This window comes from Gavialis gangeticus, unplaced genomic scaffold (genome assembly GCF_001723915.1).
Source record: "Gavialis gangeticus isolate Ggan-Ray unplaced genomic scaffold, GavGan_comp1, whole genome shotgun sequence".
NCBI classification, from domain to species: Eukaryota; Metazoa; Chordata; order Crocodylia; family Gavialidae; genus Gavialis; species Gavialis gangeticus.
This window is the reverse complement of record NW_017728995.1, coordinates 23,815,391-23,826,738: the sequence shown is the minus strand read 5'-3', so window position 1 is coordinate 23,826,738 and position 11,348 is coordinate 23,815,391.

Below are 11,348 nucleotides of genomic sequence, written 5' to 3'. Positions count from 1 at the left end.
TAATTAAAACCCCCCCCCCCCCCACACTCATGCCTCCTGGAGCACATGTAAAAATGCCCGTTGTTTCTTGGATAAATGATGAAACCAGTTTCCAATCTCTTGTGTTTATTTCAAAGCCTCATGGAACATTTCTTGATGGATGTACTTTTCTTGACTATTAGCTCCAGGACCTTAGTGAGAGTTGTCCAGATAGGAATCTTAATTTTCCTGCAGAAACAACTAGGAGTTTTGTTACTTTATAAGCTAAAAACTTACATTTTGCCATCAAACAATAGCCATTTTCTAAAACACAAGGTAGCTTCACGACAAGATTGGGTGAAGTGATTCCCGCTTATCCGATGTCAACATTGCAAAGGAATTCTGGAGTCCTTGTGCTGCATAAGTGGAAAACATTAAGTTATCATTATGATTTAGCAATATTATAGGTAGTTCTTTTCCCTGACCAACGCTATAGCTATTGATTGCTTTTTCTGCACTCCTTTGGTGTATGTGGTAGTTTATTTATTTGATTTATATGCTGTTCTAGCTAAAAAAAAAGGCACTGGGCAGTATACAATAAAGACCAATCATGCCATAAAACAGATAAAATATTAAATAAAATGGTAAATGACAAAGAAAAAAAAAATCCCCAAACAATACCCCCAACTTAAACCTGCCAGCTAAAAGCCTACCCAAATAGGAAGGTCTTAGATTTCCAAAAGATGTCCAGGTTTGGACACTGGGAGGACTGGAGTTTACAAGCTGTTTTCAATAGCTGCTTCTCAATCTCCCACGTATTTCAGTGTGCCCAATAAAGAAGAGATTTTTACATTCAGATAAGTGCCCTTTTCAAGATATGATCCTCCTATAGTACTTATCCATGCAAAACTTCTAGTAGCTGGGACCATGTTGATCTCCTGCCAGCTGGATTGGTATCTATTGTTTTTGAAGGGGGGGATGTAACAGCATTTTTATGGCAGTGGGCAATGACAAAAACACCACCAATTCCCACTGCCTTTTCTGTTGCAAAAACCCATAATCTGTAGGAAGATATAGCAGCTGTCTCTGGAAGATTAATAGCTCTCCAGTGGTAACAGATTTTCCACCACCCGGAATGCAGGACGCTGATCAGAAACCCTCTGATGAGTTTATCATTTGAACTTTGAATCCAATGGGAAAGTCAAGATGTAAACTCTTCTGTGATGGTGATTTGTGGTCTATAACCAGATTTTCAGGGACAGATTATTAAATAGTATAAGAGTGATATAAGCACGTCTCTCTGAGAATGTGAATCAGAGGAAAGCACCTGACAAAGATCTCACTGTACAACCTTAATAGATTGGAAGTTAGACAGGTTTGACACAGCCTTGTGTTGAAATAACCAACAGTACCTTTAAATAGAGTATGCTGGACTGCTTTTTGGTGCTCAAATGGGGTTTCTGTTGTAGCTTTCCTCCTGCTTTAGATACGCAATTCCTGCTACTTTCTCTGTTTTTATGCACTGGTTTGGAAAAGTACACGGTTTGAAACTGCATGCTGTAAAACACTGAACTCTTACGTATTTGGGGTCTTCTTCACACCTTCCATTAGTGACAAGGTTTGGAGCTATTAAATAATGTTGTGAAAAGACTGGTACCTTTCTGCACTAGCATTATTCCCGCCTGAAAAAACACCTTTCTTTCCATCCAAGCAATCCAAAGTCACCTGTAAGCAGAAGGAGGTCACACAAGAGGTGTACACCAGTGAAAGAGTGAAGACCATTTCAATGACAGACAAAGTTCTTTGGGTCAAAGCGATATCTTTTATTAGACCAGCTAAAGTGAAAAGTGTCCTTAGACCAACAGGGCTACAGTCAACACCCCCAAAACATGGATAGTACCATTTCAATAGCATTTTGTGATGCTAAAGAGCTCTTTAGCACACGTTGGTACCTGAAGGGAGGTGCTTTTTCTCAGGGGTGCTTTTCCTCAGGGGTGCGTTGTATGGACCTAGAAACAGGGCCATGCCTTAGAGTGGTCTTGAGCATATGCTCCTGAACAGGCTTAAGTAGAGAGTCTATGAGTAGTACTGGGCACATGCTCAGGGCTGTCTCATCCTTGACCACTGGTGTGCCTAGGGCAAGAGTAAGTGTGCAAGGCTTGCTTCATGGTCATGTGACCTGGAGGTGGTAGAGCCATGCCCTGGGAGTTGGGAAACCTGGATTCTGTTCTCGGTTCTGCCGCTGACCTGTTTGTGCCCTTGGCAAATCACCCCAACTCGGTGTCTTATTTCGTTTCCAACCCGGTGTTTGTGTCATCTGTTCAGACTGTGAGCTAGGACAGGGACTGGCTGTTGCTTTGTGCTCAAAGTGCCCAACTCAGTGGGGCCCAGACCCCCTTTAGGAGATCTAGGCAAAAATTATAGATATGGACCCTAAACCCATGTGCGAGATGCGTATATTATTACATACAATGTATGTATTATTAGGCATAATTATTATCTCCACTTTAAAGATGGGAAACTGAAATAACAGAGGTACAGCAAGTCGAAGGCCAAACATTTTCAAGCACAAACTCTAATTCTGGGCACCTTGCTATTAGACACCAGGTGATACAGTTGGAGCTGATTTGAATTCACACAAAAAGAATTGGACTGCTTGGAGCTGTGTGTGTGGGAGGTGAGAGCTCTGCGAAAGCAGCTGTATAATAGTCTGGTACATGTACCAGAGGTGGGCAACTGAATTAAAATTCTCTGTCCTCCAAGAGTGTTCGTGCAACTCCTTATAATGGACGAAGCAGAGACCTTCACAGGCTAGAAGATAAATGCTGGAAAAACTGAAACAAGAGTGCTAGCTTTGCCATCTTTCTCTTTTCTAATTGCTGTGGATCGTGTCCAGCTAAAGACAATTAGGTTTGATTCTCAGTTGGTGTATCTCAGTGGTTCCTGACCTTCTCAGACTCACGACAACCCTCAGAAAATGTCATCTGTTAGCTTCCACGCATTGCTTGACTAGGAAAAAAAATAACTGAGCAATTCTTATGTTGCAAAGATCTCAGACTGTCCATAACTGGGCAGAATGTTTTTGGGTTCCTATTTGAAATCTCTGGGTTTATCTTGTGACTCGCATATAGATATCTGCATTCCTAGTTTTGTGCAGTACCCTAAGGCACCCTTAAAAGGAACTCATGGCACCCTGGTTGAGAGTCATTGGTGTAACTAAACTATTATTGAACTTAATTGATGACTTAAATGGGATTGTGCTGATTCGCCCCAGCTGAAAACCTGACACTTTTTGGCTTTTCTAATGTTAAATTAGAAGCATCAGCAAGAATTGCACTATACAAGTTGTCTACATTTTAGAACAAGACAGTCTGGGGTATTTATATATTATGATCCGTCTGAAAAAATAATCACTACTAGAAGGCAGCTAGTGAGACTGAATGAAATCAGGATGTGTGCCCATATTATCGTTGGGCATGTTCTCTGTAGTAATGCACCTGGAAAGTATTTCCAGCCAAGCTGAATATAAAAAAAAAAGTGTCCAGGACTGGTAATGCAGGGTTAAAGTTTAGGTGGTGCAGAACACCTTCAATTCCCTGCCTCTAAGAAGCATCAAATGCTTTAAAATTCTCAAGAGATGCTACACAGGATTGGGTCAAGTTACTGGGAAATAATTGTATAGGCATATGTGAACCATATTATACAATCCATTTTTAGTACAGTTCCATGTTAAAATCAATTGGGAGTATCCTTTAAAACAGATGACAACCCCCCCCTTTTTTTTTGTTTGCAAATGACTAATATCTCTTGGCTATTCTTGGCTACAGTCAAGTCTGAATTAAATCCACCAGATGATCAAAGTCTGATACCAGAACAGAATCTGGGCCACAATATATTCTCTGTTAAATTAAAATGAGAATGGAACAAACAGCATAAAAATAAAGCTGAGTCCAAGGGAATTGTACAGACTATTATTGAAGTAGTAGAAAGGAATCCATTAATCCTGGATACAGGTGTGGCTGGAAGTCATATTCTCTGAAGCCTGTAGTCCTGTGAAGCCATGAGAGGCGGAGGGTAGGTATTTTGCTTTTCTTTTGCATGTGTCACCTGTTAAAAAAGAGGTGTTGGAAGAGGAAGAATGGGCTAGTTCTAATATACATTGCTGTAAGAGGAGAGCGGGTATGTATCTGTATTTCACATGGGCTAAAATCTCTCAAAAGGTTAGAGGTGTTTGGAAGAATCCACCTCTTGTATGAATGTAGTTAGAAAAAAAATTAAACCCCACTTATAGTCAGATGATGGTGAATCAAGTCTTTTTTCCCCAAAGTAACAACAGCACTTTTCCCAGTTATATTTTCAGAATTACATAGTTCTGTGAACCGCTGGTATTGAAGTGTGTGAGTAATTAATGTTGCTATAAACCTGAGGTCCTGTAATACAGACATCAATATAAATGCTCTCAGCAATAAAGGAATATGTTATGTTAAGCTGGGTATTCATTGATCAGTTAAAAATGCATTAAAAAGCTCTACTTCCAAAACACAGGATTTATAAGGGGGACATTATTGGATTAAAAAAAAAGAATCACACAATTCATAATGTTCTTGCTTAAGAAATGAATGTCTTTCAACTTAAAAAATAAAATGTACATGCCACTGTTCATCTTGCTTATTTACTTACTTTAACTTTCCCAATGTACATCTTGGAAGTCAGGTTCACTAGTCTTCAGAGTTTTATTAGCAGTTACTCTTCCAACGTTTTGATTGCTATGCTACTGCACTCCACTGACTTTAGTGGAGATACTCCTGATTTACACCACTGCAAGCAACAGATCTTCAGGCCCATTTATTTAAAGTGAGGTCTATAGAAGGAGAGTAATTGGAATGGGGCTCTGGGTCACATCTTTGACTGATGTGAATTGGCTTGCCTGTGCTGAAGGGATGGATCCCAGCTGGAGATCTGGCCCCGCGGATGGAGTCAGATTTGCTTTCAAGTTCATAGTAAGGCACATGAGTTAAATTTTAGTTTGAAAAAAATCATGAAAGAGAAAATGAGTGCTGAGCTCAAACCAGCTACCACCTATCGTCTGTTTCTATTCCTTTCACCACTTCCAACACATCTTCCTCCTCCTCCCTGCTTCTTTGGGGCTGAGAATGCAGAACTGCTGTTCTTACCAAGGCCCGCCAGTAAATCTCTCTAGTATAACAGTGCTTGTTTATTTTTACTTCAGAGACATTTTAGCCCAACTTTTATTACTCTTTATGCACCTAAATGCAAGTTTTTGAGTCATGTAAGTGGAATTGTATGCACATTTTGTGATTCTGTTGCCTGCACAGTTTTGTTTTACTGGTAGGGTGATAAATGCTGTGTAAACCCCTGCTGGGTCTGTCGCTGGTTAGGAGCAGCGACACAGGGGTGGGGGGGATGGAACCCCTCCCCAATCAGAGCATCCTGCCAGGGCCTGGCCACGCCCACTCAGCTCAGCACTGGAGGGGAAGGGAGGGCTGCTCTAGCATCCCCCAGCTTCCAGCCTGAGTCACTGCAGGCATGTGAGGGCATTTTTTCAGCCCAGAGGGGATGTCTGTGTGGTTACAAATTGATTCAACCTAGGCAGATTAAACTAACCTGCAAAGATTGAATCAATTCAGGCTTAGGCTCTTTGAATGTCTGTCCCTAACCCAGAGGAAGAGGAGGAGAGCCTACCCATGTTTTAGCCCCAGTAGTTTAGGGCGTTTGCCCAGGAATGGGCACTCCTTCCTGCATGGGCTCAGGTAAGTGTTGGATCTGAAGGGTGCTGCCTGCAAGCTGGGGTAGCACCTGTGCAGGTAGCACCCCACCTGGGCTGCCCCCAGGGGCCCTGCCACTGTGGAAGGAAGGACTGGGCCCCTCCACAGCTCAAGGGTTGCACGGCCTGGGGGCAGCTCATGCAGGCAGGCAGGCTCTGCTAAGGGAAAAAAAAAAAAAGAAAAAAGCAGAGGGAGGCCCAATCTTTTTTATTTTTTTTTTCCCCTGTGGAGCTTGCCTGTATCTCCCACAGCTGAGGTGCGAGCTGCTGGCAGGCCCTGAGCTGCAGAGGGCCCCATATCTTCCCTTCATTGCGGTGGCAACCCTGGGCAGCACCCACCCGCTAGGACCCACCCAGGTGGTCCTGGGAGGGGAGGGGAGGGGGCATCACCACCGTGGAGGGAAGGACCAGGGCCCCCTGAAACTCAGGGGCTGCTCAGCCCACTGGCAGCTTACCCCCTGGCTGTGGGAGAGGTGGGCAGGCTCCACAGGAAAAACAAACCAACCAACAAACAAAAGTATTGGGCCCCTCACCATAATGATGATGGAAGCCACTAAATTGAAACGGTTGGTTTTTTAACCATCACAATTAAAAACCCACTATTTCAATTTAGGGCCCCTCCCCCCGTGTCACACATACAAGCAACCATAGAGCTTAAAAGCATATCTAAGCAGGCTTGACAAACCAACCATGTGGCATTTTTCTGCTTGTAGTAACGGGGAAGTGGGGAAAAGTGTGCAGACATACGCAGAGAGGATTTCCAGTTTGCTTGGTACTCCACCAACCCACCTGGGCCTGGGTAGGCTTTGAGGTAGGGAGTGGTACAGTGAATAAAAACCAAATGGCCTAGGAAGTAACATTTTGGACAGGATATTTTTAAATTTTCAAATGTATCTCATTCCCAAGATGTCCCACAGAGAACATCAGTCAGACTGTATATTTAGGAGCTGAAATATTTCAGTTTTATTTGCAACTAGACAACCCTGAAATGCTGATGTTCTGCTAACATGTTTTGGAAAATGTCGATAGTGCGCGTATCCTTGAACCTGCTGAGCTAAGGGCATTCGTACTGCGCTGATGTGAAGGCCACGTAGCTGAGCAGGGTTGTTAGGCTTCAGTGGTTTTTAGAGGGTATTAAGCTTCTCCATCTTTTATCCCTGGAAGCACAACCTGGGAAAGGCTGTGGATGGCTAAAACATCAGTGCCTTGCTTGCCTTCGCACCTCCATTTACTTACTAAACATTCCTGGACTAGACAAGGCTCTGAGGTGTTTTTGGCCCCAGTGCTGAAAAAAGTTGCTCCCCTTCACTTTAACTGCCTCCTTCCTTCTCTACTACTGAAGACTGGCATCACTGATTCAGCCCCTGCATTGCCCTGAACACAATTATTATTTCTTGCTGCCCTTTTCTCTGCTCACTTTTCAAATCCTCCATTGTCTTTGCTTAAATACTCCTGAGATTGAGTTCTAGCATGTTGAAGACCTAGTTCAGCAAAGTAGGTAAGCACGTGCCTCACTTTAAGCATGGCAGGAACCTGACAGATTGGCAAATTTCCCATGGGTGGCTTGTACAATTCCTTGTTTTCTGCTTTTCCCCCATCAATTTCTCGCTCGTGATTGTGAATCTAGTTACTCTCCATTTGGCAGTGGGCTGTACTCCAGTTGTGTAACTGAGAGGCGGTAAGCGGGGGGCAGCAGTCCTGGATACCACCTTTGTGTGGGGGAACATAAGTAGCTGCCAATGCAGTGGCAGCATACTGTGCTGCTATGATCAGCATAGCGGCAGCTGATGTTGTCCCATGCATTGTGGCTGCCCCAGGTGCAGAGCTTCCCTGGTAGACTTCTGCCAGACCCTGTAGTCTTGCTTGACCAAAGATGCTGCTGTTCTCCATGGGTTGGGGTTTTGTACTATCCGTGGCTAATGTAGCGCAGCGTGAATAACCGATCCAGCAGAAGTCCCCAAAATGCATAGGATGGGACCTTTTGTTTGGCTTGCAATGAAATGTTTGGTTTGTGGAATTTATTTTTTCTTTAATTAAATCTTTAGTCAAATTTCAAACCAAACTGTTGTTTTGGAAATGCACTTTCAAGGGATCACACTACAGAAAAGGCCTTCAGCTTCAAACTGCCATCAAGGTGAGCAATGGCCATCAGGAAGTTCTTTCCTTGCCTTCTCCTATGGCTTCATTGTAACTTTCAGTTCCTCCCTTAACAAAAAAACCATGATAACTGGTGAAAAGCTAGTAACCGGAGAGCCACAAGGTTTAGCATCCCTTAGGAGTGTGACTAGTGGACTGTGTTGGAGGGTATTTAAATCATAGTTCCATCCCTACCTTTGAAAAATGATAATATATGAAATTAATGGCTGAGGAAATGGAAGGATTCTTAGGTAAGTGAAGCTTCTAATACAATAAGTAAGACTGAATGAAAAATAAATTAATTTTAAATGGTTTGCAATCATACAAAAGGCTCATCTGCTGCATATAACATGCTCAGTAAAATAATATCCTTTAATGTGGATGAACTCTTCACGCTTTTCATGTAGCTGCATCTAATTGTAGTGCTCCAAAAGTAAGCCAATTCTGCCACTGCCTTCCTTTGAGAAAAATGATGATTCAACCGTTGAGTAACATTATAAGTGGCCATTAATTAATTCTTAATTAATGCAGAATGAAAATTAAGCGGCTGTACTGTATAGATCAGCAGCCTGAATACCATGCATTCATTATGATCATTTATCCTGAAATGAATACCAGTTAATACTGAATAATCAAAACCTTAAAATATCATCAACAGCTGAATTACATTTATTAGTTAAATTTTACAGGCGCACATGAAAGTTTAGGTTATGTTTTCACATTTACATTGGGAGCATTTAAAATTTTTTGATCGTTTAGAATTAACTCATATTAATTTAAATGTAACTCATCAGGTATTTTGATAAATAATGCTCCAGGAATACTTCATAACATTGTGATTTTCAGTTTGCCTTCATTAAAGGAAGAATGTGTGCGCATGTGCACACATGCGCATGCACGTTTGACTAGATTTACCCCAAATTACTTCCTTCAGTAAATCTTAAGGATCAAAGACTTTTCATCAAGGGTGTTTTTGTGATGAAGCTGAACTGTTCCCATCATATAAGTCTTGTACTATGGGTCTTACATGGTGCGTCTACGCCAGTCGCAGTGCTTCTAGGCCTGGCCACTCTTAAGCATGCCTGCTCCCATACGCATCCATTACATCTGGAAATAAGGCAATGAAGTTGGGCCAGTGCGCACTGTAGACATAACCACATGCTACAAAAGCATAGGCCTCGTCGTGCCACTCAGTTTACAAATGGATTTGGTTAAGCCAGTGCAAGGTCCTGTGTGGATGCAATTATATCAGTTTAAAACAGGTTTTATTGGTTTGCTTCACCTCTATACATTTGCTGCCCCATGCTAAACCAGTATAAATTCTGGTTTATGTAAAGTGTGTCCACACAGACTTTACATCAGTTTAATGTTACTGGCTCAAAGTTTGTCAAGCTAATAAAACTTTGTGTGAGCTCTGGATATAATGGTAGCCTTTACTCCTGGCGTATAATACCTCTACAAGTAATCCATGCTTCCCACCAGTAGGATCCTTTTTCAAGTAAGATACTATTTGATACATAAAAGGAGTTTGAATCAGGTCTCAGTGAAATTCCTTGCATAGTATACATAGGCTTCCATGTATTTTTATACGAATAAGTTTGCTGATTGTGGGGCAATTGTATAAAGTTACACCAAACCAAACGTGTTGTACTGCAAGGGATTTTTGTTTAAGTAGGTCAGAACTTTTTCTATAATGTTTTCCTTTATAAAACTATTCTGGCTAAGCTACAGAGGTCATACTCATAATTCACACACTAGCTTCACTAAAGATCTCAGCATGTTTCACAATGTTTATCATTCCACAAAAGAACTAAGTCTGTGCATTCAAGGTTATTAAACCATAATTTTTTCCTCATGCTCAAGTGGCTGATTTTATGTTGCCTCCTGTGGGGCTTTCCATTTAAGAAAACCTACTGAATGAACTGACCAAGAGAATATGTCTGTTCCCAAAGGGGGGAGAAAAAGCCCCAAATCGAATTCCATTGTGATAGGCCTCGATCTGTCATTCTCAACTTTTTTAAGCCTTAAGACACCCCTTGTTAGATGCAAGGAACCCCTCAGAAAATGCCAGCTCTTATCTTTCACTCGCTTTTTAACTTTGGAAAAATTATTGAGCAATTCCTTTGTGCTGATCTCAGACCACAGCAGGTCAGAATGTTTTTGGCTCTATGTATCCTGTTCGAAATCTCTGGGTTTATCTTGTGAATCATGTGTAGGTATTTGCACACCTGACCATGCTAATAATGCATGGCATCCTTTGTTACCCTTAAAAGGATCCTGTTACATGCTAGTTAGAATCTCTGCCCTAGATACTTCTGAAGCAAAATACAGAAAGGAATTTATTTGCAGAAGCTATGTATTTAACAACGTGATGCTTGCGTTGGAGATATTCAGCCATGCAAATTTCTAAAGGTTTTTCAGTAGAGAGTACTAATGAGCAGGTTACTTTAAATACCTTAGACAGCCAGGCAGCCCAGGGATTGGAGTCCTTTGCTGTTTATACATAAGCTGTGGGAGGCGGGGAGCTTTAATTAGCATGGGTCTTAGAGTTGGGCTTCTTGGAACTTCTTTAATTAAAGCACTTACAGTGGCATGTGCATCAGTGTCCCTGCACTGAAAAATGGTGGCGGAGGCACTTTAACTAAAATGCCTCCACCGCCATTTTTCAGTGCAGGGACACTGATGCACATGATGCTGGAATCTGCTGGAGTGCAGTAAATAATTAAGTTTTCTCCATTGTGCTATAATTACAGTATGTTGGAGTAGTCTCAATGCACATGTATATGCACCCCTTAATTCTCCTCTTTGAACAATGGTGCAATCCTCCTCTTCATCGTGCATTTAGCAAAATAAAAAGGATGTCACTGGTCCTGCACAGAAATATATAGATTCACATTAAGGCCCTATTTCATATTAGTAAGTGTGGAAGTATCTGCTTTGTCTTCTGTATATGCTGGACTCTGGCTCAGTACATCTGTACTCAGGGAAGGTTGACCTGATGGCTGGTGGGTCCCAAATGTTGGACAGACTCAGACCACTAGGACAAACAACTAGGGGAGGAGTAGAAGAGCATTACTCGGGCTTGTAGAGATTAAGTTGGGAAGGCCAAAGCGCAACTGGAGTTGCAGCTAGCAAGGGACATGAAGGGTACCAAGAAGGGTTTCTACAGGTATGTCAGTAACAAGAGGAAGATCATGGAAAGTGTGGGTCCCTTACTGATTGGGTTGGGGATGGTGGGGAGGGGGCACCCTAGTGATAGATGATGAAGAAAATGCTAAAGTACTCAATAGGCGCATCCAGATGTGCGGGAATGAAACTTTTTTCCTGCACTGCAAGTTTGCAGTCTGGGGAGAAAATTAGACCTCTGGATATCCAGGGGTCTAAAATAACAAGTTCATATACATGGCATATGCAAGTCCATAGGACAGGATGGGATGCACCCGAGGGTGCTGAGAGAGTTGGCAGATAC